Here is a 27,345-nt window from a genome sequence, read left to right as displayed (position 1 = left end):
AACCACGACACCGGTTTGCTGAGTTTGGCCAAAACTATCTTCATGAGGCAATCAGTGTGCCTGTTCCCGTCCTGGTCTCCATTCTGCTAGACTGTCCCTTCCTTCCTTCCTTCCTTCCTTCCTTCCTTCCTTCCTTCCTTCCTTCCTTCCTTCCTTCCTTCCTTCCTTCCTTCCTTCCTTCTCGTTCTTCTGTTCTTCCGTTCTTTCTTTTTTTTTTTTTGTTTGTTTTCCAATTATTTAATCTGTTTTAAAGAGTACCTGCTGGTGATAGTGTTTGATTTGGTTGCCTGCAGTTTTGTACACTTACCAGCAAACTGGAGCTAGGATGCTCAGAGCTGGAGAAGATTGTGCTGGAGAGGAGCCCCAGGGAGCTGGGGCTCAGTCTGAGGCTCAGTCAGGAGAAAAGGGAGCTACGAAGTGAATTTAGTTGGCATGTCCAGCTACCGAATGAAGAGCTATAGAGAAGACAAAGACAGACTTTTATCAGAGATGCACAGCTAAAGGACATGAGACAAGAGCTGTGGGTGCAGCAAGGGACATTTTAAGACAATATAAAGGGGAAAAATACACAGTGAGTGGTTAAGTGCTGGAAAAGGGTCCCAGAAAAGTGGGACGATCTCCATGCATTCAAAGCTCATCTGGACATGTCTCTGAGCTGCTTACTCTGCTGTCAGATGCACTTGGATCAGGTGATTTCCAAAGGGCCCTTGCAACCAAAACTGTGCTGTAAATCTGTTATTCCAAAATTATGTATTGGTTTGTCTGTTTGTTTGTTTGTTGTTTTTTTTTTTGTTTGTTTGTTTGGTTGGTTGGTTGGATTTTTTTTCCTAGGATTTCTATCTGCTGCTTATAGGATGGCTGAAACCTTGACTTAAAAAATCCCCATGGCTGCACTGAAGCAGGGTGACTCCAAGTCAGAAGTGGAAGGATAAAAATCCTTCAGTATAAGTGTCTGTTAAGCATTCTTATGTGAGTCAGAATATATAAAATTAGATGGCTATGCTTTTTGCACTCTTATAAAGCACGTGCTTTAAAGATAGGAGTCATTTAATACCCTTCATCTGTAGATCATATATAGAGTGTCCAGGAAATTATTTGCAACCTTTTTCTTGCATTGAAATAGCAAGGAGGTTGCTAATTACTGTGATTTCCTTTTAAAAGTGTTTATTGTTGAAGAGGGGAGACAGGCTTTTGGACTGCAGCCGTTTGATTCATCAGTTTTTTTGCTTTGATAAAAGCAGAGTATTGGAACTTGATTGTCCCTTAACATTCAAGCACGGAGGTGATCAGATGAAAAACTCCGAATGCAGTGTGATGGGGAGACAGGCTCAAATGCATTTCAGAAATCAGACTGAAGAAAAATTGCCCATGAGGTTTTGGACCAGAGCAGGTGGTTCCTGGGGATCCGAGGCACTGACATCCCACTGAAGAGCCTCTACAGCGCCATGCCTTTCTCTGCCGGATAAAATACTGTTGTTGGGAAATATGTGGAGGAGTTGCTGCCTCCAAGTTGTGCTTCTATTTGCTTCTGGTTTTTATCCATCTGCAGTGCTAACTGTATCAGTGGGTGGTTTCAAAGCACCATGAGCAGCAGCAGTGATATGCTGTTCGATTTTGCTTTCACCACCAGGAGGATGAGAGGGAATGACAACTGAGTGTTGGATGAAATGTTGGGTTTGGTTCTCTTCTTCACTATACAGAAGAAAATAGTGTGAGCCAGGGACAGGCTTGTGTGATGCCATCTTGTTCAAATGGCCCTGCCCAGGTTGGAGATCACAAATACAAGACATTTATCTTGCTTTGGTGACTCTTTGTATCTTTGTTTTCCCCCGTGATCTGTATGGTGGTTTTACTCAGGTGGCCAGCTGAGCTCCACCACAACTGCTCTCTCATTCCTCCTTCTCAAACGGAAAGGGGAGAAAATACGATGAAAAGGGCTCAGGGGTTGATATAAGGATGGGGAGATCACTTAACAATTACTGTCACAGGCAAAACAGACTCAGCATAGGGAGATTAGTAAAATTTATTGCCTTTTACTAACAAGCTAGAGAAGTGAGAAACAAAAGAAAGAAACCAAAAACACCTTTCCCCCCATCCACCCTCTTCCACCTCCTCGCCCTGAGCAGCGCAGGGGAACGGGGGAATGGGGGTTGCGTCCAGTCTATAGCACTGCATCTCCGCCACTCCTTCTCACTCACTCTTCCCCTGCTCCAACATGGGGGTCCCTCCCATGGGATGCAGTCCTTCACGAACTGATCGTGTGTGGGCTTCCCACAGGCAGCAGTTCTTCAAGAACCACTCCTGATATGGGTCTGTACCACGGGGTCCATCCATCAGGAGTACAGTGCTCTTAGGAAAACAGAACAGCATTAGATATGATGCTTGCGGAGAAAGGAGGTGTGTGTGATACTGAGCAACCATTGTTGCACTTTTATACCCATATACATACTTATTGTCTGGGGCGCCTGTCATTGCAATCGCGAATAAATTACTACTTCACTGAGATCCTGGCCTGAGTCTAAGTTATTGGCTACGGAGTGTTTCTCACAAAGTGAAGGCTGTCTGGCATCTCAGTAAGTGACTGAAGCTAGGCCCTAAACAAAAGCAGGCAGAAGTGCTGTTCTCAGCTACTGCAGAAGTGCTGTTCTCAGCTAGAGAAGGTCTTGCTTTGCTTTTGTGCACGTTGCTGATGTGGAGCATTGCGACTCTGCCTTCTTGTAGATGCTTGCTTTTGGAGAGAGATAAGATGAATGAAGTCAGGGGAACTTCCCTCCCACGTATGGTTATTAGGACTGCATGCTTTCCTCATATTTGGTGCCCGTCACAGTTGTCTGAGCCCAGACAGATTCTGTCTGGATTGCCGTGTTCTGCTTGAGGCATCCTTTAAAGAGGCAGGCTGACTTCATGAAAAGAGCACTGCATGTATTAAGTGGCTACCCTTTTTTGGGGAGGGTATGTGGGTGATACAGAGCCTGGGTAGTTTGCTGGGAACCTGGTTGCTGCTGCTGTAGATCAAGTAACTGCTCTTTAACCATGGTCTTATCCATGTTAAAGCACATTTAAGAGATTGAGAACTTTGTTTCTTTGAAAATAACTGGGGATGAACATATTGCAGTTTTTCAGATAGCTTTATACAATGTTTTTAATCAGCTTGACAGATACAAATGTAAGCTCTCTCTAGTACTGTAATTCTTTGGATCATTCCTTTGATTACATAAAACAAGCTATATTTGTTGCTATCCAACTGTTTGGAAAAATTGTGTCTTTTTAACAGAAGGTCTATTTTTTTCATTAATCAGCTCTTTCATATTCAAGTTTCTTCAGAACTCTGTTACATATACTGCAGGTCATATGACTTCCATATCTGTTCCCAAAGGCTTGCAAATGTACAAAATATGTGGGATAATATAATTGACAAATCTGAAGATAAAAATGAATGTGATCAAATAAATGTTAACAAAAGCTGTTTGGTTACACTTAGAGGTGTGTACTCCATCTCCTGATGGATTATTTATAATTTTGTAGCTAATAGGAGATGCTGCTGTTTTTGGTATGTCTTTGTGAGATAAAACTGCTCTTTCTCTCTTAGGTACAAGCATTTTCTCAGAGACCTGCTGGAGAACACCAGCCCAGACAGTGCTGAGTACCAGAAACTTGCAAGTATGTTTTCATCTGTAAATGCTACTACTTTAATTTCTCCAATAAATGCTGGCATTTTGATCAGTGTTAGCTTCCTCATCGGCATTTCAATTCACATATTTTGTCTGTTTCTACAGGAAGAAAAATCTTTATCTATCTGTGTTTCTAGTGCATTACTATTTTCCTTCACCATCTTGCTCAAAAAGATACCCCTGAGAACACACAGGGAATAGCAATGTAGAGTGACTGATTGTGAAACCTATTGGATTGGTCATCTATTGCAATCTCCTGCTGAAATTGAATAAACTTATTGATTGATACTTAATTTTAAAACATTTGCTTTCTAATTTCACCTTTTCACAGAAAGATAGAGGAGCAGTAGTACATACTTGTTTGTGATAACGTGCTGTTGTTTCAGAGACTGTGAAATCTGCTTTTGAGGTGTCTTGGTGGGTCCTGGACATTGTTCGTAAGAGAGAGAACTCATTGCAGCTACTTCATGTTCAGAAGCTCCTCAAAGGACAGAAGACCTGGGTGTTGACTCCAGGTGGGTCTTATAAACATCTCTGCTTTTCTTCTGCTCAGCTGAGATAACTGGAGATAGGCTTGCCTTCATCTCTGACCCTAATAATATTAGCCAGACTTCCCCTTCTGCTCCAAATTCCATAGGTGGTGAAGGGATGTAATTAGTAAGTAATTTAGGCACTTTTATAAATAATTTTTAAGCAAGGATAAGCAGCTACTTAAGTGCCTGACATTCAGATAGGAGGAGCTGATGACACATAGTGAGAAAGTTAGTTGCAGGAACCCAAGGAGGTCTGGGGTAAAAATGGGGTAAAAAAAATCCTGGTAAAAAAATTCTGGGTAAAAATGAGAGAAAGGCGCTAAACAATTTTGGAGGAATCTAAGTAGTGGTGTTCTCCCTATTCCATTGCAGGAACCACAGTTTTCTGAGTGTCAAGTGCCTGAGGAATGTGTTTTTTTGTTTGTTTGTTTGTTTTGATTTTTTGTTTTTAACCTTGTTCTGCAAATTTTATAGACTTCTGCTCACACCCTATACATGAAAAGAAATATCTTTTACCAATAGGGTTAAACTGTGTCAGAAATCAGAGTATTTGTACTGATAGTTGAGATATATAAAGTCATAGTCACTGGCATGTACAATCATCTATTTGGATAACAAGGCTTCTTTAGGATCTCCTGTGTGACTGGGTACTCTCCATGCCCAGAGCATCCTCAACCTCATGAAGTTCAACAAGGCCAAATGCAAGGTCCTGCACCTGGGTCAGGATTCATGCCTTCACATCCTCGATAAACAGTGCTTTTGCAGAGGTCATCTAGAAACAGTGCAGCAATTGGAGCACTGAAGTCACTGCATGCAAAGATTTCTAAGATGCACCTCCAGGTATCTGTGAATGTGGTTTGTGAGAAACACTCTGTAGCCAATAACTTAGGCTCAGGCGAGGATCTCAGTGAAGTAGTAATTTATTTGTGATTGCAATGGCGGGCGCCCCACAAGCAGGACAGTGCACCTACTAGCTCCAAAACACAGTTTATATACCTTTTGATGACAGGACCCTCCCCTGTTTCCCCACTGAGTGGGTAATCCAGGTTCACAATCTATCTGATGCTTCACAGACAATGCATGGCCTTCAGTTGCTGGCCTGTTAAATTTCAAATTTCTTTTGACATTTTTACTGTTTGAAGTGGTAATATTTCTTCACTTATCTGACTTGACTTGACACCATGATTTTCACCTAATTGTCCTAAGGAGTCTGGTTGTCTGCATTTTACAAGGTCGCCTGCTAAGCTTTCTTATCACTGTAAGCATATCTCAGTACCACATTCCTTCCCTCTAAACAACGTAACTCTGCAAAAACAACATTTCTATTCCCACAGGTTGTACTTTTTACTTCATACATGTGGATTTTGAGGTGAAAGTAAGGGGGGAAAAAAGCTATTTATCACAGATTAGCATTCTCCAAGTCACTAAGTCAATGCACAGATTGATTTACAATTCTGTTTCCCATTCTACTTAGAATCCTTTTGGTGATGCTAGTTGGAAGAGAGCTAACACAGGTGTGCTCTGTTTATGCTAAGCATTGAGCATGCGTTGGGGTTGCCTGGACACATTAGGATAGTACATGAGTAAAAATGTAAGTCAGTTATCTTGAGTAGCAGAATTAATAAGATAACCCCAAGGGCAAAGCAAATGCAGAAGCCAGTATAGCTAGACCAGAGATGGCCATTGTTAGAAAGCTTAAGGTCTACTTTTTTTTGGTCTCTAAATATTCTGAGAGATGTACTAGGACAAGTATTGAGGGTCTATAGACAATTTTACATTATCTAGGACAGAGAATTGTGATTGTTTTCCATTAGCTGGAGTAAAATAGGTGCTATTGGAAATAAGGAAAAAAAAGTCAGAGGCAACTGAGAATTGCTAGTTTTGAGCCAGCTCAACAACTTCCCTTATCCAGAAACAAGCTAGCTTTTGTGGAATTTTGAAGATTGCATCCTATTACTAGGAGGGAAGAGATGAGAAAACATAATGCTATAGATTCAGGGAAAAGGGGTTTGGAGTTTTGTAGTTAGGTATCACTGAGGTGTTCTGCTTCCAGTGTAAAGAGACCCTCCTTTTCTTGATGCCTTCTATACGTAGGGCAAAAACTATCTTAGGTAGAATTACCTCTTTAACATAGCACACTGTTCTGCCATCCCTAGCTTTCCTAGGGGTGTTTCTTTGCCCTCCTTTCACAATAATTTTCTAAATCGTGTCCCAGGGAATCCTGAAAGTGAATCCAGCCCAGTCCAGCTCAACCTGTATGCTAGCAAATCTGATCATAGATTAGTCTGGGGGTAACGGTTCCCAGTCCCACAATGCTGACACCTTCCTTCCATTTGTTTTTTAAATTTGGATTGATCCCTTCACCTCACCTTCCTCTCCCTCAGTTTCTTATTCAGGTAAGAGGCATAGTTCCTGTAGAGTAAGCTAAGCAGCAATTCGCTTGCTTCTATATTTTGTAAGTGTAATAAATGGCTCAGTCTTCAAAATAGGACTATAATCAAAGTTTACAATTTATTAAATGAATAGAGGTAAGCAAACAGTGCTGGGTGCGCCAGGAGTCTCTGCTCCACCAAGATGCACACCCGTTACATCAAGCAGCTGATTTTTATGCTCCTAGGCTGATACATATTCATTACTACTTCTAAAAAAAACAACAGGGTTATCATAATTAGTTTCCGGAATCCAAACCCTCCTACTAGAGCATGCGTATCAGTCTCCGGTGGTCCCTCTGGGGGTCTCTCGTGCTGAAGGCTCATAGTCTTCCTCCCTCTTGTCCTTCTCCTTTGCCCAACTTGGCTGTGTGTCAGAAACTTGTGCAACGTCCCCTGCAAGCTTTGTCTTTTAGTTGTTCTTCAGCTCTCCCCGTCTCCTTAATCTCCTGGCCAGATATCAGAGACTTGCATAGTGTCCCATGCAATAGTCATAATAGTTAGCAGTTATTCTGAAACCCCCCAGATATCAGAGACTTCAAGGAAAAGCCTACAAATACATTTCCCTTCAAGCTCTCTATTGACACGAATTGCTAAAACATTCCTTTGCAAGATACAAGAACTATATACATTAACCACTCTGTTTTTCTTAGACTTGTGGTTATACAAGGGTATGTAAGACAGAAGGTCACATTCATCATACCATGCGGCCCTAGCACTGTTCCATACTGACACAAATCAGATGAACATATCTCACATAAGCGTAGCATACTCAGACACAATCCATAAGTAGGATTGTGCTGTTCTCAAAAATGTACTTCCTAGCTCAGCCAGAAGCTATGGCACACCCAAAAAAAAAGTGGCTGAGACTTTCTGGGAAGTGTTTCCGAGACCAGGTGATACCATATTCTGGCTTTGAATTTTTATAAATTATCTTCTTACTAGCAGGTGTCTTCATAATTCCCATGAGTTGATGGCTATCTTGTACAATAATTCTTGAAGTTAGAGGCATTGCTTTAATTACTCCATTTTGTGTAGATGCCATTTTTTATTACTGCCTACATCTAGATTTTTCATTTTTATTAACTTTTTTTCCTGCTGATTTCTCTACCTTTTATTTTATTGCAGTTCATTTTATGGGTAGATGACACTACCTTATTCTATAAGAGAAGGTTAATAAGATTGCCTATTCAAGCCTTCCATTTAATACCTTATTTTGTCTCTACTTTGCTGTCTATCATTACTGCACTGTACATTCTGTAATTTGTTAACTACTACAGGACTGTATATAGTTAGATGATCTGTGAGATTATTTTTTAAATTAGCATGCACAAGCAAACAAAACTGGGGAAAAATAATAAATGATCAAAGTTTAGGTTAACTTCTGTTTTGCTGTTAATGACAAACAATTGGGTGACACAATTTAAGACTGTCCGTGGTATGTTTTCCAACAGTTTACGTTAACTTAAAGGTATGCATACCATTTTGAAAACATGAGGGCTTTTTCTGGTTTCTCTTTGAACAGATCTTCATATAATAGCATCCTCTTAATTAACATACTAACTTTATAAGTTAGTGGTTTAATTGTTGCAGAGCAGTGCTTATACCAAGCCAAGGACATCTCAGCCTTTCGCTCTGTCCTGCCAACAGGCAGGCTGGGGGTGCAGTAAGAGCTGGGAGGGGACAGACCCAGGACAGGTGACCCAAACTAGCCAAAGGGGTATTCCATACCATCTGACGTCATGCTAAACAATATATAGGGGTGGCTAGCCGGGGGGAGGGGGCCGGACTGCTCGGGGTTAGGCTGGGCATCGGTCAGCGGGTGGTGAGCAATTGCATTGTGCATCACTTGTTTGTACATATTATTATTAGTAGTACTATTATCATCATTGTATTATTATTATTATTATTATTATCCTGTCTTATTAAACTGTCTTTATCTCAACTCACGGGCTTCACTTTCCATTTCTCTCCCCCGTCCCAGAGAGGGAGGGGGAGGGTGAGCGAACGGCTGCGTGGTGTTTAGCTGCCGGCCGGGTTAAACCACGACAGTCTTTTTGGCGCCCAATGTGGGGCTCGAAAGGTTGAGATAACGGCAGATCTGACCAGAGTGTGTTAAACTAAAATTGGTGTAAGTATTAGACCTGCTTAATAGTCACTTGTCATAATGCTGATTGCTTTAATCTCAACTCTGCTGTGCCTGTTTTCCAAATTGAGTATTATAGTACATTATTTTCCGTATTTGCTCTCTGTCATGTTGTTTATTTTTTCCGGGCCCTGGTTTAAGATCATTATGGTACTGAGTGTTGTAGCAATGGCTTATGAGACGATGAGATATCTGGTCATGACTCTAACTTGGTATTTGTACTCAGTAACATCATCGACTCTGTACTTTGGAAACTGTATCTTGGAAACTATTAGCAATTATACCTATTGTTTTTTTCCATTAGGGAGTCAATCTGTGGAGGGGAAAGGGGAAGATATTTTTTCTTACTTGATTACTCTCCCTTTCTCCTTCACCACCCCTGTATCCTCCTGGATCACTCTCCCTTTTTCCTTCACCACCCTCTTACCCTCCGAGCTTGCTACAATAGCTCTCCAAGATATTGAATATCCTTGGGATACTCAGACCAGCATGGTCTTGTTGTTATGCCTCCTGAATGCACTTCAGGTTTTGCTTAAAGTTAAACAACTACTTAGGAAGCTCATCCGGAGATCTGCCCGGAGGCAGTATAGTTGTGGGTGCCAGGGAGTATGGGAGGATATGGGCAGGCATCTAGAGCAGTTGGCACCCCCAGTGTTTTGGAAATTCACCCCTGAACAACTGCAAAATCCTCAAAAACTGGCAGAATGCTTGAGAAAAAGGTGTCATGATTCTGGCAGTTCCAAAGTAACACAAATCATTGTAACATGCTGGGGCCTGGCTCATGCCTATCGAGCTGCCATTGATACTGCTATCAACTTAGTGACAGACCCTGCGGCCACTCCAAGCCCTGTGACAGATCCAACGGCCACTGTGACCCCTACGGTGGACTCTGCAGCTGCTCCAGTCCCAGCTCCTGCAGCTGCTCCAGTCCCAGTTCCTGCAGCCGCTCCAGTTCCAGCTCCTGCAGCCGCTCCAGTCCCAGCTCCTACAGCCGCTCCAGTCCCAGCTCCTGCAGCCGCTCCAGTTCCAGCTCCTGCCGCTACTCCAGTCCCAGCTCCTGCAACTGCTCCAACTCCAGTTCCTGCAGCCGCTCCAGCTCCTGTGGCTGGGTCAGAGAAAAGAGCTGTACCAGTGCAAGTTGATCCTGCAGAGGGTATTCCAACCCCTGTGGCAGACCCTGTAACGGGGTCAGAGAAACAAGCTGTAGCAGTGCAAGCTGCCCCTGTAGAGAAGGTGAAAAAATGGTATAGAGATTCAGGTCGTTTAGAACGCAGAGAGTCTTCTGCCAAATCTAGGTATAGAGACAACGGAGACGACGATGACGCTGGGCCATCAAGGATTCAGGAGGAGGAAGATGAGGATGCTGAAAAATCAACAGTAACTACCCGAAGCCTAAACGAGCGTGAGTTAAGAGATGTGAGAAAAGATTTTGGTCGCTGTATAGGTGAGCAGCTTGTCACCTGGCTGCTCCGATGCTGGGACACTGGAGCCAATTGTGTGGAATTAGACGGCAGGGAAGCCAAGCGACTGGGATCCCTTGCTAGAGACGCAGGCATTGACAAAGCAATTGCAGATGGAGCACAATCTCACAGCCTCTGGAGGCGTCTCCTCTCAGCTGTGAGGGAAAGGTATCCCTTCAAGGAAGAACTTTTATGTCTACCAGGCAAGTGGACCACTATGGAGAAGGGAATCCAGTATCTGAGGGAATTAGCCGTACGGGAAGTGATTTATGAGGATCCAGACCTCAGACAAACATCCAAAGATCCAGATGAAGTCAGGTGTACACGACCCATGTGGCGGAAGTTTGTACGAAGTGCACCATCATCATATGCCAGCTCATTGGCAATAATGGCCTGGAAAGAGGATGAGGAACCCACAGTGGATGAAGTGGCTAAACAACTCCAGCAGTACGAAGAAAGTCTCTCCTCTTCCTTACAGGCCTGCGTCTCAGCTGTGGAGAAACTTTCTGAAAAGGTTCACCAACTTAAAGAGAATCTATCGTCCTCCCCACCTGAACCAACCAGTGTCCACCGACCAAAAGAGAACACTGTAGAGAAACTTTCTGAAAAGTTCCACCAACTTGAAGAGAGATTATTCTCCTCCGCACCTGTACAAAGCAGTGTCTCAGCTATCAGGAGTAGGCGTTCATCCACACAAGGAAGACGATATGGTGGGTACTCACCCCGTGCCACCCTGTGGTTTTACTTACGAGACCATGGAGAGGACATGAGAAAATGGGATGGAAAATCTACCGCGACCCAAGAGGCACGGGTACGTGAGTTGCAAAAGAAAACAATCAGGAAGAAGGGATTCTCTGAAAAGTTTGCTGCTCCAACTTCCAGCAGACAGTCCTTCAAACACAGAAACGAAGAAGATTCTGACCAGGATTAGGGGGGCCCTGCCTCCAGCCAGGGGGAGGAAAGGGACAATCGAGTTTATTGGACTGTGTGGATTCGATGGCCTGGCACGTCAGACGCACAGAAGTATAAGGCTTTAGTAGACACCGGTGCACAATGTACTATAATGCCATCGAGCTATAAAGGACCAGAGCCCATCTGTATTTGTGGAGTGACAGGGGGATCTCAGCAGTTGACTGTATTGGAGGCTGAAGTGAGTCTGACTGGGAATGAGTGGGAAAAGCACCACATTGTGACTGGCCCGGATGCTCCATGTATCCTTGGCATAGACTATCTTAGAAGAGGATATTGCAAGGACCCAAAAGGGTTCCGGTGGGCTTTTGGTATAGCTGCCTTAGAGACAGAGGGCATTAAACAATTATCTACCTTGCCTGGTCTCTCAGAGGACCCCTCTGTTGTGGGGTTGCTGAGGGTCGAAGAACAGCGAGTGCCAATCGCTACCACAACTGTGCACCGGCAGCAATATCGCACTAACCGAGACTCCCTGATTCCCATCCATAAGCTAATTCGTCAATTGGAGAGCCAAGGAGTGATCAGCAAGACTCATTCACCTTTCAATAGTCCCATATGGCCAGTGCGAAAGTCTAATGGCGAGTGGAGACTAACAGTGGACTATCGTGGCCTGAACGAAGTGACGCCACCACTGAGTGCTGCAGTGCCGGACATGCTGGAACTTCAGTACGAACTTGAATCGAAGGCAGCCAAGTGGTACGCCACAATTGATATCGCTAATGCATTTTTCTCCATCCCTCTAGCAGCAGAGTGCAGGCCACAATTTGCCTTCACTTGGAGGGGAGTCCAATATACTTGGAATCGACTGCCCCAGGGGTGGAAACACAGCCCTACCATTTGCCATGGACTGATCCAGTCTGCGCTGGAGCAGGGGGAAGCTCCTGAACACCTGCAGTACATCGATGACATTATTGTGTGGGGTGACACAGCAGAGGAAGTTTTCGAGAAAGGGAAGAAAATAGTCCAAATCCTTCTGAAAGCCGGTTTTGCCATAAAACAAAATAAAGTCAAAGGACCTGCACGAGAGATCCAGTTTTTAGGAATAAAATGGCAAGATGGACGTCGTCAAATCCCAATGGATGTGATCAACAAAATAACAGCTATGTCTCCACCAACTAACAAAAAAGAAACACAGACTTTCCTAGGTGTTGTGGGGTTTTGGAGAATGCACATTCCAAATTACAGTCTGATTGTAAACCCGCTCTACCAAGTAACCCGTAAGAAGAATGAGTTTGAATGGGGCCCTGAACAACGACAAGCCTTTGAACAAATTAAGCAGGAAATAGTCCATGCAGTAGCCCTTGGGCCAGTTCGAACAGGACCAGATGTAAAGAATGTGCTCTACACTGCAGCCGGGGAGAACGGCCCCACCTGGAGCCTCTGGCAGAAAGAACCTGGGGAAACTCGAGGTCGGCCCCTGGGGTTTTGGAGTCGGGGATACAGAGGATCCGAGGCCCGCTATACTCCAACTGAAAAGGAGATATTGGCAGCATATGAAGGAGTTCGATCTGCTTCGGAGGTGGTCGGTACTGAAGCATGGCTCCTCCTGGCACCCCGATTGCCGGTACTAGGCTGGACATTCAAAGGAAGGGTCTCTTCTACACATCATGCAACTGATGCTACATGGAGCAAGTGGGTTGCACTGATTACTCAGCGGGCTCGAATAGGAAACCCCAGTCGCCCAGGAATATTGGAAGTGATTATGGACTGGCCAGAAGGCAAATACTTTGGGATATCATCCGAGGAGGAGGTGGTCCGTGCTGAAGAAGCCCCACTGTACAACCAGTTACCAGAAAATGAAAAGAAATATGCCCTGTTCACTGATGGGTCCTGTCGTAATGTGGGGAAGCATCGGAGATGGAAGGCTGCTGTATGGAGTCCTACACGACGAGTTGCAGGAGCTGCTGAGGGAGAAGGTGAATCGAGTCAGTTTGCAGAAGTGAAAGCCATTCAGCTGGCTTTAGACATTGCTGAACGAGAAAAATGGCCAGTTCTCTATCTCTACACCGATTCATGGATGGTAGCAAATGCCCTGTGGGGATGGTTACAGCAATGGAAGCAAAACAACTGGCAGCGTAGGGGCAAACCCATCTGGACTGCTGCATTGTGGCAAGACATTGCTGCTCGGGTAGAGAACCTGGCTGTGAAAGTACGTCACGTAGATGCTCATGTGCCCAAGAATCGGGCTACTGAAGAACATCAAAACAACCAGCAGGTGGATCAGGCTGCTAAGATTGAAGTAGCTCAGGTGGACCTGGATTGGCAGCATAAAGGTGAATTATTTATAGCCCGATGGGCCCATGACACCTCAGGCCATCAAGGTAGAGATGCAACATACAGATGGGCTCGTGATCGAGGGGTGGACCTGACCATGGACGCTATAGCACAGGTTATTCATGACTGTGAAACGTGTGCTGCAATCAAGCAAGCCAAACGGTCAAAGCCTCTTTGGTATGGAGGACGATGGCTGAAATATAAATATGGAGAGGCCTGGCAGATTGATTACATCACACTCCCTCAAACTCGCAATGGCAAGCGCCACGTACTTACAATGGTGGAAGCAACCACCGGATGGCTGGAAACATATCCTGTGCCTCATGCCACCGCCCGGAACACTATCCTGGGCCTTGAAAAGCAAGTCCTATGGCGACATGGCACCCCAGAAAGAATAGAGTCAGACAATGGAACTCATTTCCGAAACAACCTTATAGACACTTGGGCCAAAGAGCATGGTATTGAGTGGGTGTATCACATCCCCTATCATGCACCAGCCTCTGGGAAAGTTGAACGATACAACGGACTGTTAAAGACTACATTGAAAGCAATGGGCACTGGGACATTCAAAAATTGGGATACACATTTGGCAAAGGCCACCTGGTTAGTCAATACTAAGGGATCTGCCAACCGAGCTGGACCTGCCCAATCAAACCTGTTACGTACTGTAGATGGGGATAAAGTTCCTGTAGTGCGTGTAAGAAATATGGTGGGTAAAACAGTCTGGGCTACTCCTGCCTCAGGAAAAGGCAAACCTATTCGTGGAATTGTTTTCGCTCAGGGACCTGGATACACTTGGTGGGTGATGCAAAAGGACGGAGAGGTCCGGTGTGTACCTCAAGGAGATTTAATACTGGGTGAGAATAGCCCATGAACTAAATTGTACCATGTTAATTACTATATAATACCGTATGTTATCACTACTATGACTACTATAGGTGACTAATTAGAATGTATGGAAAAGAGTGTAACCTGAGCATGACATAAATGGTATGGAATAAGGGGTGGATAGATGTCCTGGTTTCAGTTAGGACAGAATTAATTTTCTTCCTAGTAGTTGGTGGAATGCTGTGTTTTGGCTTAGGATGAGAAGAGTGCTGATAACACCCCGATGGTTTAATTGTTGCAGAGCAGTGCTTATACCAAGCCAAGGACATCTCAGCCTTTCGCTCTGTCCTGCCAACAGGCAGGCTGGGGGTGCAGTAAGAGCTGGGAGGGGACAGACCCAGGACAGCTGACCCAAACTAGCCAAAGGGGTATTCCATACCATCTGACGTCATGCTAAACAATATATAGGGGTGGCTAGCCAGGGGGAGGGGGCCGGACTGCTCGGGGTTAGGCTGGGCATCGGTCAGCGGGTGGTGAGCAATTGCATTGTGCATCACTTGTTTGTACATATTATTATTACTTTCCTATTATCACCATTGTATCATTATTATTATTATTGTTATTATTATTTTGTTATTATTATTTTCCTGTCTTATTAAACTGTCTTTATCTCAACTCACGGGCTTCACTTTCCATTTCTCTCCCCCGTCCCAGAGAGGGAGGGGGGAGGGTGAGCGAACGGCTGCGTGGTGTTTAGCTGCCGGCCGGGTTAAACCACGACAGAACTTCAGTCAGTTCCTCATATACTAAAAGTTTTGGGTGATCACTGTTTCTCCATGGATGCTGATGAGCAGGTTCCAGTTGACAGTCGGTGCCTTCTAGTTGCTGGAACTGATATAGAACCTGGTAGCCTACAGGTACTTCATTGTATTTTATTTTTTGTAGCATTACATCCTTTTTAGTGTCAATGATTGTCTGACAACTGTCTTTATTTTCCTTGCATACTTAGGGTGCTGGTATATCAGAGAAAGCTGACTTTTGGTGGTTCCTTCAAAGGGAGAAGAACTGAAGCACAGGATGTTCTTCCTTTTTTCTGATATCTTTGTTGCAACGAAACCCTGCCACCCACTCCACCTGCTGAACTCAAACAAATTTGCATGTACAGCTGTCTACCTGCTTCACCAGTGCATGGTGGATAAAGTGTTTGGCCACAAACAGAGTCAGGGAGGGCTCCTCAGTGTAAGTCTTCCTGCTTTTGCCTGGCAGAAGCATCAGTGGGTCAGACTTGTAAAGGAAGTCTCTAGCTGTCTCAGCAGCAGCAGGACTGAGATGACAAGTGGTGACAATGGTAAATGCAAAGAACTAGTCTGAGTTAGGGCAACTCTTCTCTTTTTTTGGGTGATGTAGGCTGTGTGAGAAAAATCTCAATAATTTTCTTCAGACAGGATCTTCTGTGCAGCTATTTTATTCGCGGTTGCAATGGTGGGCGTCCTGTCAATTAGGAGCGCATTATAGTAAACAAATCATAACCTTTTATTCCCTATTACCCGACACCTGATCACCTCCCCTGTTTCCTCATTGGCTGAGTACTACAGGTTCACAAGCTACTCAATGCTCCTCTATACCATATATGTACATTTTTTTTCCAACCCTTTAATTTTTCCTTTTTTTTTTTTTTTCCCCTCCTTTCTTATGTTTTGAGAACTTGTGATCTTTGTTTTACTGTTCTCACACTGCTCATCCTGATTTTTCTCAAGCTTCTACCTTATTTTGGAACAGTGAGACCTTCTACTGTCCACTTATCTACTTAGCATTTCTCCTTGTTATGACTACACAACTACCTTGGAATACAGAAAATTAGTTCTCTACTGCAAAAACACACTCTACTTTGAAAACATGTCCAACTGCAAAAACACAACTTAGTTTCTCACAGCTGTCTTTTTTCCCTTCGGTGTGGGCCCTCCTGAGCACTGTGTACAGGCTGCTGCTTGTTCCACATAGGTCATGTGAGGAGGGTCTGATCAGACTCTGAAATGCCCTCATCCAAGCACATGTTTTGGGGATAGCCCTACAGCCACATGATAAGCAATACACAGCATTACAGTGATCATGGAATGAGTTTAGAGAAAACCCTGAAAAACAGAGAATGCAGAGAGATGGTGGTATTATCAGAATGGACTTTGCTTGTGCATCCAGCTCCTTGGGGGCTGCAGCGTCTCTGACGGATTGATGCCGTAGGTGGGGGTTTCAAGTTCAAGTCTTTCCAGGTTGCAGCACTTGGGGGCTGTGTTAGCTCATTCCTTGTAAACCATGAAAAGGAACTCTTGGTTAAGCTGTGAAATTGCAGTTGGTGAATGTGGAAGGACCCTTAGAGGCAGCTTGAAATAAGGCAGAAAACTGGATGGACAGCATATGCAGACTGGCATTGCTGATGTCCAAACACATTGTTAAGTCAAAGCAAGCTGATGTTTGTAGCTGGAAGTCTGGCACTTGCTCTGTACTGTTCAGACAGTGTCAATGCTAGAATTCTCTAACTATTGAAAAAAATGGCAGAAATCAGCATCCAGGGATGTCAGTTCCATTTGTCTTTCAGCTTTCCTTCCCACACAAGACACTGCTGTTGATGTCTAGTGACCAGCAAGATATTAATGACTGGTAGAGGAAGGGGGTAGAACAGTCATATGGACACAGGTATTTGCATCTGTTCCATGGTTATAAAGCTGATAGAGAAGACCTGGCTGATAGCCAGGATGCAAGGGAATAATAAGAATGGACTTCATAAAGCAGTGTACTTTCCCTTCATTTTCCTCTACAGGCAGCTGAAAGACTGACCCATCTGAGAACAAACTGGCAGGACAACTATCCCTCTTGATAGAAAGCTACATAATCTTAGGAAATGTTCAAGGACGTATAGTAGGAGAGTTGCATTTAGAGGGACTACACACCAAGCCTGTGAGATTATGAATGCTTTGTCAGCTTACTGATATGGCAAAAAATGTGTATATAAACTCAGAATTAGTGTATTAAGACTTTCTCTGAACTTAGCTTAGAAGCTTCTAGCTTTCCTATACTTTTTCTCCTCAGTTTATTAATTTAAGGACAATGAGAAGAAACCTTGATTTGCTTTCCCTCATTAAATATTTTATCTAATTGTCTTTCTGAATCAGTGTTTTCACATTTGTATGTCTGTCGTGGTTCCGCTCGAGTGGGCAGCCGAGCTCCACCACAGCCGCTCTCTCACTCCCCCTCCTCAAAGAGGAATGGGGAGAAAAATATATGAAAAGGGCTCAAGGATTGAGATAAGGACGAGAAAATCACGCAATAATTATTGTAACGGGCAAAACAGACTCGGCATAAGGAGATAGTAAGATTTATTGCCTACAACTAACAAGCGAGAGAAGTGAGAAAACAAAGGAAAAAAAAAACAAAAGCACCTTCCCCCCCCATCCACCCTTTTCCACCTCCTCCCCCCGAGCGGCGCAGGGGAACGGGGAATGGGGGTTATGGTCAGTCTACAGCACTTCTTCTCTGCCGCTCCTTCTCGGTCACTCTCGTCCCCTGTGCTGTGGGGTCCCACCCACGGGATGCAGTCCTTGATGAACTGATCCGGCGTGGGCTTCCCACAGGCAGCAGCTCTTCCAGAACTGCTCCAGATATGGGTCTGTACCACGGGGTCCATCCCTCAGGAGAAAACTGCTCCAACCTGGCTCCCCTACGGGCAGCAGCTCCTGCCAGATCACCTGCTCCTGCGTGGTCTCCTCTCCACGGGCTACAGGTCCGGTCCGGAATCTGCTCCGGCAGGGGTCTTCCACAGGCGGCAGCCTCCGTCGGTGCAGGGCCACCTGCTCCACCGTGGTCTCCTCCACGGGCTGCAGCGTGGAACCCTGCTCCACCGTGGTACTCCATGGGCTGCAGGGGGACATCCTGCTTCACCATGGTCCTCACCACAGGCCGCAGGGGACTTCTGCTCCGGCGCCTGGAGCACCTCTCCCCTCCTTCTACACTGACCTTGGTGCAAGGCTGTTCTCCCACTCCCTTGACTCTCCCGGCTGCTGTGTGGCGCAGCGTTTTTTCCCTGTCTTAAATATGCTCTCACAGAGGCGCAAAACAACATCGCTTATTGGCTCGGATCTGGAAAACAATGGGGCCCTTCCCAAACATGGGGCAGCTTCTAGATCTTTCTCACAGAAACCACCCCTATAGCCCCCTGCTACCAAAACCTTGCCACGTAAACCCACTACAATGTCTACCTTCTCTTACTTCTGGCTTGTAAGTCCTTTGATCAGAATGGGTGTTTTAGGTAACAGTAACATGGTATTTTCTGCTAGCGCTACAGGGACACAGTAATCTTCCTCCCAACATATTTATTTTTAATCATTCACAGCCTTCAATTTTCTACCAAAATAGTTTGAAAGTTACTGCCCTTCTTCCTCTAAGAAAGTGACAGGTGAGCAGATCAAGGGAAAAAAAATCAGTGCTTAAATTCCTACCTCTATTTCTCATCAATTCCACACAAAAGTTAATCTGCTGAATTAAATGAACTAATAGGTAACATAGTCTGATGCTTACCAGTGTTCACATTTCTCATCTGAATCCTGAGGCTACACAGGTGAAATGCTGTCTTTTGCCTTCAAAGTATGCAGTAGCATTATCACACCAAAACTCTGCAGTGAAAAGCCCAGGCAGCACCTCTGCTCATAAAGCACTGTAGGCATTTGCACAGGGCTACAGTCATCATTCTGGGGCATCAGATTACAGCTAATGCACTTGAGTTCGGTTTATTAAGAGGAAAGACCAACTGACAGCAGAACTAGGCTATGGTGCTTGAGAATTAAACTTTAAAGCCTCAACGTGGACTTTTAACAATATGGAAGCTATGCAGCAACAGCAGTTGGTTCATATTGTCCATTAAGGAAAAAATAACTGTTTGAACAAGACAGTAGGTCATCAACTGCAAGCAGTATAGTTTCTTATTTCTAATGACCTTGAAATTGCACTCCTTGAAGTTGATGACCTATCTTGTTCAAACAGTCTCTGGAACTGTTTTTTTTTTGTTTGTTTGTTTGTTTGTTTTGAGTTTTAATTTTATGCTTAGAAGTTGCAGCTATCTGTCAAGTATAAATCAAAGATAAAGCTAGCACTTTGTTTCATATCTGCATTTGTATTATTCTCTGAAGAAATTCTGCCACTGTCCCTTTTTGCTCTAAGAGCACAATACAGAGATTTCTTGCAACCTTATACCTGAGGCATCTTACCAAGCTCAAGAGTGACAACTTATTCCTGTCCATGTTGCCAACCCTATAACACAAGTCTCATTGGTACTGCTGCTTTTAAAACTTATTTCAGTCCTAATTTGCATTCAGCACTGATAGAACAGTAAAACTAGACTGATTTTTACTGTATTTCCAGCACTGAAAGTCTACACATTGGCTTATAGAGAACAGTTCAGTTCTATCACAGTGAAGTGGAGACACCATACCAATGTGCAGGGCTGCAGGACGAGAAGATGTAACAAACTCAGTCTTGGCGGAATAAATGATTAACTCAGGTACACAGGAATATGATTCAAATAAGAAACAAACTCACTTTCTAAAGAGTTTATTTACACAGTGAATATCAACCATTAGGGCTCCCAGCTTGATTTCCTTCTCTTGCTGAGTATTATAGCACAGGAAGAGGCAAGCAAACCTTGAGTTTATGCTGCTGTTATGACAATTTAAGACTAGGAATAAGCCCTAAGACCTCCTGGGACATCTTCCATTCCCATGCTCCAGAAGAGCACCATGGCATCCCCTTACAGAGGGTAAACCCACTGCACAGTGCACAGGCAGCTTACACCATGCCCCACCCCTGTGTGTGCATGGGATGTCCGTCAGGGCACAGTGGGCTACCTATTGTGGTGTGCCCTTGGGGAGCTGCGGGGCTGCAGCCTACTGTCTGTCCTCCCTGTAGCCTTTCAGCAGCTGGTTGAGCAGCATCTTCTTGCTGTCACAGCATGGGCAGATGAGTGGTGGGAAGGGGTTCCTCTTCAGCTCGATGACAGTCATCTTGGCACAGTCGATGCTGTCCTGGTTGGGGATCTGCAGCAGGTGGGTATAGCTGCCGGGGTGGGGCTGAAAGCGGGGTGCCAGCACCTTGAACAGTTTGTGGATAAGGTCCTTCTCCTGCGGGGAGACTACGCTCAGCTCTGGCACCGGGACCGCAAGGGGGATGACGAAGGGGACAGAGGAGGCTACCTACCGTCAGCCGTTAGGGGGGCTCTAAAGGGGGATGGGAGGGCGCGGCATGCCGGGAGTTGTAGTTCCGAGCCCTGGCCGTTATCTTCCGCCGCGGCGCGGCCGTATCCAGCCGCAGTCAGCGTAGTCGCCGTAGTCGCCGTTTGTGCGGCACCGGGGCGTCCCGCGGTGGGTGGGCAGGGTGGGCTCTGAGGAGAGGAAAGAGAGCGGCAATCACAGGGCGGAGCTGGGGCTGAGGGGAAGCACAGCCCTTGCCTTTATCCCCGCTTTTTCCCCGGTACTGGCGCTTCTAGACCGGTGCCAGAGGAGCCTCGGACCCCGAACCACATCCCCTGGCTGTGCTAAAACGGACTTGCGGAAAACGGACTCCACAGTCAATAAGATTGTAAAGTAGGTATGTTTATTCAGCACTGGGCAGCACGGGGGGTAGTCCTGCCAAAGTCATACGCACCTGACGCGGCAACTTGCCTTGGTTCTATGCAGTAAAGAGTTACTTATGCATGAAGTTTCCCAATACGCCTATACATATTCATAACATGTCCCCGCTTCATATTAAAATTACTTCCAAGGAGTCATTTCCATAAACTCCTCCCATCTGCACTTGCGCTGGTGGTCTTCAGGGGTTGTGGGGATGAAGGTTGATGACTCTTCATTGTCACCACTAGTTGACCTCTTGTCTTTGTGCAGACTCAGTTGCTCCTTGGCTCTTGTCCATCCACAGGACCAGTTTCTACCAGTTTCTTAAGATCTCACTCTTATTAGGAGACTGACCTTGGTAATGTTATAAATGAAGCCTCAATTCAATCTGAATCTAGTAATATTTATACTTATTGTTAGAAATGGCTCAGGATTCAAATTAGGATTAAATAAAAAATAGGATTTATTAAAAGAATATAAAAGAATAGAGGTAAGCAAACAGCGCTGGGTGCACCGGGAGTCTCCGCTCCACCAGGACGCACACCAGTTATGTTATAAATTAGACCACACAATTTACTGGTCTATTGAAAATTATTTTATTAATCAAGTAAGCAGACACAAACAAAACAGCGCTGGGCGGCTGGGGAGTCTCTGCTCCGCAACAGCATGCAACTTCCCTTTCCAGTGTTGCTGTTTTATAGCAGTTGAATTCCGGCTTATCAGGACTTGTTGAACTGGCTGAGGCTGCGCAGTCTATTGTTGAGGGGGGGGGTCGTTATTCCTCTGCTTCGTGTTCAGGTGGGGGTAGTGAAGCGGCAAAAAGGATGTCTTGTGGTAAGGAATTTCACAGAGTCTGGTTTAACTCAGGGATGTTCACCCAACACCCCCTCCTGCTTCCTCCCTTATCCAGGCCATTAAATTTTACAACCTTTTCTCCCCAGCAGATTCTCCAAATTCCTCAAAGACAATGAACAAACCCCCACTAATTTATCACAATCCCCCCTTTTTCTTTTTCTAGCATATTTTGTTCATTGAATTTTTGCAATATTTGCTTGCTGAGCATCAAAGTTTCTGTGTCGTCCTCCTCCTGCTCAAGAGATTCATACTTAGCACGCACAAGCATAAGATGAGCTGCCTCTAATCGGCTTTTCACAATTGCGATTACTCGATTGAATATACATGGTGAGAAACAAAGGAAAGAAACCAAAAGCACCTTCCCCCCCATCCACCCTTTTCCACCTCCTCCCCCCGAGCGGCACAGGGGAACGGGGGAATGGGGGTTATGGTCAGTCTACAGCGCTTCTCTGCTGCTCCTTCTCGGTCACTCTCGTCCCCTGTGCTGTGGGGTCCCACCCATGGGATGCAGTCCTTCCTGAACTGATCCGGCGTGGGCTTCCCACAGGCAGCAGCTCTTCCAGAACTGCTCCAGATATGGGTCCGTACCACGGGGTCCATCCCTCAGGAGCAAACTGCTCCAACCTGGCTCCCCTACGGGCAGCAGCTCCTGCCAGGTCACCTGCTTCTGCGTGGGCTCCTCTCCACGGGCTACAGGTCCGGCCCGGAATCTGCTCCGGCAGGGGTCTTCCACAGGCGGCAGCCTCCATCGGTGCAGGGCCACCTGCTCCACCGTGGTCTCCTCCACGGGCTGCAGCATGGAACCCTGCTCCACCGTGGTACTCCATGGGCTGCAGGGGGACATCCTGCTTCACCATGGTCCTCACCACAGGCCGCAGGGGACTTCTGCTCCGGCGCCTGGAGCACCTCTCCCCCTCCTTCTACACTGACCTTGGTGCCGTTCCTCACTCCCTTCACTCTCCCGGCTGCTGTGTCACAGCGTTTTTTTCCCTGTCTTAAATATGCTCTCACAGAGGCGCAAAACAACATCACTTATTGGCTCAGCTCTGGAAAACAATGGGGCCCTTCCCAAACATGGGGCAGCTTCTAGATCTTTCTCACAGAAACCACCCCTATGGCCCCCTGCTACCAAAACCTTGCCACGTAAACCCACTACAACCGGTCAAAGAAGCTCGTACAGAATGTCTCTGGAAATGGGCGCACCGGAGCTGGGAAGAAGCTCAAGCTGAGAGAAGCGGACCCGCGCACACAACTGCCCCTCGCTGGTAAGCAGTTGCGCATTATGGGGAATCATACGTCCTTGGAAACAAAAGACTGTCCTGGCAACCTTACAGTTTATTCTCCTTATTAACAATCAGACAGTTTATGATCCTGAAATATGGGACCAAACTGAGGTCAAGGTGTGGGACTCTGCAACTAAAAATGACAATGCGGCAGTGGGATTCCTCGGCACCTGGTGAGCAATCTCTGAAGCCTTAAAGAGTCATGTGGAGCCACAATCACAAACATGTGGCTTGCCAGACAGTGAGGGAACTGCAGGCTCATTTACTGATCCAACTGCTACGCCATCGGCCCCTCTGCTACTACAGCCATCAAAGGCTTTTGCTGGACCTGGACGTGCCTTTTGACCCAGGCCCTATTGGCCTTGAAAAGGAGATGGGTATGTTTTTCTTTGATCCGGGAAGAATAGGATACATAAGGTCTGAAGACCGAGTTGCTTGACAACTTAAAGCAAGACATATTGTTCCCACAACTAGCCCTGGAATTCTCCGGTGTTTGTAATCAAGAAAAGAAATGGAAAATGGAGACTGTTATAAGTCATGGAAGATATGGGAGCACTTCAACCAGGCCAACTATGCTCCGCCAGTCATGGACATTGATAGTAATAGACTTAAAGGATTGTTTGTTGCCTTTTCTGATTGTACATATGTTTAGGCATACTCGGGTTTAGTATGTAAAAGCAATATTCTGTATATTTCGAATGTTTGATGTTCATTTGTGCATGTTGGTAGAGCATAGACTCCCCATGCACCCAGCGCTGTTTACTTGACTTTTATAAATATTACTAAATTCAGATTGAGTTGCATCCTCATTTATAACAAATTGGTGACCCCGACGTGATCTGCGACCGGTAAAGGGAGGCGCCCCACATAGTGGCCCTTGCCGATAGTGGTGCTAGAGTCCAACAAGATTTCGAACATAAGAGGCAAGTAAAGAACCAAGAGCTCTCCCTTTGTGACCTGTAATTCTGCGCGTGAAGACCTGAACGAAGATACTGTTCGGTTGGGTGGGATTCGGTTATATGACTGTGTGTAAGGGTGTGACTGAGATGGAACTTAGTTCCGAATCAAGTGTGGAGGTCTTCTAACTGTGGTTCCTGTTATAAATTAGACCACACAATTTTCTGGTCTATTGAAATTATTTTATTAATCAAGTAAGCAGACACAAGCAAAACAGCACTGGGTGGCTGGGGAGTCTCCGCTCCACCACGACACGCCCCTTTCCAGTGTCGCTGTTTTATAGCATTCAAGTTCCGGCTTGTCGAGACCTGTCGACTTGTTGACTTGTCGAGACTTGTTCTGAGGCTGTGCAGTCTGTTGTTGGGGGTCGTTATTCTTCCTCCGGTGATCACGAGTTGTGCTTGTGTTCAGGTGGGGGCAAAACAGGATGTCTTGCGGTGGGTGGTATCTTACAGAATCTTTGTTTTAACAAGGATGTTTACCCAACCCCCCTTCCCCATTTGTCCCCATGTCACAATGCCGTGAGCTGTGAAACCTTATCTCCTCAGTAGATTCTTTAAATTCTCAAGGACAATGAACAAACCCCCACTAATTTATCACAATCCCCCCTTTTTCTTTTTCTAACATATTTTGTTCATTGAATTTTTGCAATATTTGCTTGCTGAGCATCAAAGTTTCTGCGTCGTCCTTCTCCTGCTCAAGAGATTCATACTTAGCACGCACAAGCATAAGATGAGCTGCCTCTAATCGGCTTTTTACAATTGCAATTACTCGATTGAATATACATGGTCCAAAAGTCAGTGCTAATATAAGTAACAACAAGGGCCCCGCTATGGTTGATAGCAGGGTAGTAAGCCAAGGTGAGTAATTAAACCAGGATTCATACCAATTCTGACGAGCCTCATTTTCCCTTTTGCGTTTTTCTAATCCTTCCCGCAATTTAGTCATTGTATCTCTCACCACCCCAGTATGATCTGCATATACACAACATTCTTCACGTAGGGCTGCACACAGTCCTCCTTGTTGTAAGAAAATCAAATCCAACCCTCTACGGTTTTGGAGTACCACTTCGGATAATGACCTAACCGATTTTTCCAGAGCTGTTATTGATTGCTCTATACGGGCCAGATCCTCATCTATGGCAATGCGTAGAGAAGTAAATTCCTGGCTTTGTTTTATCAGGGAAGCAATTCCAGTTCCTGCACCTGCAGCCCCGAGGGCCATTAAAGTGGCTAAGGTGACGGCTGTAATAGGCTCCCTCTTTACCAGATGGTATTCAGCCACTGTGTGATGGGTATACATATACTCTTCAGTGTGGTATAGAATCCTTGGTATAATGACCACCTGTACACAAAAATCATGAGATGTGTTAAACAATTTTAAAGATATGCAAGGAGTGACTCCTAACGATGAACATACCCACCTAGTGTTATTTGCAGGAATTAACCATTTGTGTGTTTGGTCCATTTTTTCAGTGGCATGGCACAGATCTTTTTTATCTCTTGGAACTGTGCCGATACATCTACCTTTTTCCCGTAACTTGAGTCAAAGTTATCCCGATTTCCTGACCCCAACTGCATTTGGAAGGATTTGACTCATTTGAATATTCAGACCTCCCCATATCCCCTATAGCTTCATAATATGGGGGCTTAACACTTACACATAGCCAGCACCCTTCAGTTATCTCAGGATTAGTTTGATTTAGTACCTGGAAACTAGCATTTATAACTTTCCACATACTCCTCCCCTGTCAGTTCCAGGTTCCGTATACCTTATTCCCCACACTCTTCCCATGTTCCACCCTCTATCCGTGGGTTGGGTAACATTTAAAAAGAGATATTTGCAGTTTCCACGTCCTCCCCACCCTTGCGGTGGAATGCACCCATATGGACCCCATTGGACCCTTAGGTATTTATCTCTACTGTATCCCAGTATCCAACTAGGGGCTATAGTCTCACAAGCCCAATAGCTGCAGTAATATTGATTAGGGGAGTTGCAGTACCCCTTTCCAGGATTCGAACTCGGGCACATATAAAATCCCATATATTCCCAGCATTGGGGCCTCGGGATCAGCTGACATAGTGTAGAAGTAAAGCTTGCTCCCCCCGATGTTATCTGGGTTGCAATAACCTGTTGATCTTCGAATCGACTTAAAGTCTATTTAAAAGGTTGGTGGGGGTGGTGTTGAGTCGCTATGCAGGATGAAATCACTGCGAGAACCCCTAAATACCGATAGGAATGGCTGAGGCCCATTTCTTTCCCCACTTATTCACTCCTCTGCCTCACTCGTCATTTGGGTTGCAGCCAACTACGAGGTTTTAGTTCTTCTCGGCAGCAGTAGTGTTCTTCAGGGGAGAGCCTCTACCTTAACCCACGGTACCTATCGAGTTCGTCGCAATGTGAGCTTCAGGTCTTTGTTTCCTGGAGCGATCTCCCACTTCTCGTCACAGATGGGTCCTTTAACACGGCTGGCATGTGTCCATCCTTTCTCTGCAGTCCGGACGGCTGTTTCTGTAGTAAGCAAAACAACATAGGGGCCTTCCCCATCGTGGTCTTAAAAAAAGTCTCTTTCCAAGTCTTAATTAGAATTGAGGGTGATCAAGTGGCAATTCCAAGTCATAGGGCATACCATATAGCATTTCAAAAGGAGAAATTCCTACATCAGTTCTGGGCTACGTCCATATGTTTAACAGTGCAAGGGGTAAGCATTTTACCCAAGAAGCCTTAGTTTCCAGCATAAGTTTTGTTAGTTGTTTCTTAATTTCACCATTCATTCGCTCTACCTTTCCAGAAGAGGAGGGGTGCCAGGGGCTGTGAAAATCCCACTCAATCTCTAAGGCCTGCTTTAATCCTTGCAGTAAAGCTTTACACCCTTCCAGTCACGTGGTCAATTAGGACAAACAAGTAACTCAGTAAAGTCTGCCTGTATACTTCGGAAAGGTCAAAGCCCTGGCTCCCGTCCCCTTCTAGATAGGTTACAGAAGACCTTTTTATTTACCCTTTGACATATAGTACATCCTCTGCATGTGTGCTTCCCTAATATATTCCTACACAGACATGTATATATTCCTACACAGACATGCTTTCTTAGAACAACATCACACATTGCTTGCACCTCCCAATGACTCTTCTGATGTAAAACAGTTAATATTTGCCTCATTATCACTTTATTCAGCATTTCTCTCCCATCAGGGAGTATCCATTTTCCTTCAGACTTCATGGCTCCTGATTCCTTAAAAAAATCTTTCTTTTAAAACTTTTTAGTTCTTTCTTAGTTTTCAACAATT

General features: G+C 45.2%; 1 pseudogene across 1 annotated transcript in view; it reads left to right on the top strand.

The window, feature by feature from the left end:
* The window catches only part of LOC309889518 (rho guanine nucleotide exchange factor 39-like), a 41,545-nt pseudogene extending 24,576 nt beyond the window's left edge, over positions 1 to 16,969 (top strand). Inside the window, exons 2-5 of the transcript in view lie at positions 3,590 to 3,660; positions 4,058 to 4,190; positions 15,273 to 15,549; positions 16,904 to 16,969. The product of the transcript in view is annotated as a rho guanine nucleotide exchange factor 39-like (transcript). The remainder of the gene's footprint in view (positions 1 to 3,589; positions 3,661 to 4,057; positions 4,191 to 15,272; positions 15,550 to 16,903) is intronic.
* The last annotated feature ends 10,376 nt before the right edge of the window (positions 16,970 to 27,345 follow it).

Source organism: Aythya marila (assembly GCF_965140915.1).
Source record: "Aythya marila genome assembly, chromosome: W".
NCBI classification, from domain to species: Eukaryota; Metazoa; Chordata; class Aves; order Anseriformes; family Anatidae; genus Aythya; species Aythya marila.
The sequence above is the reverse complement of the archived record's forward strand: the minus strand, read 5'-3'. Positions and strand labels throughout refer to the sequence as shown.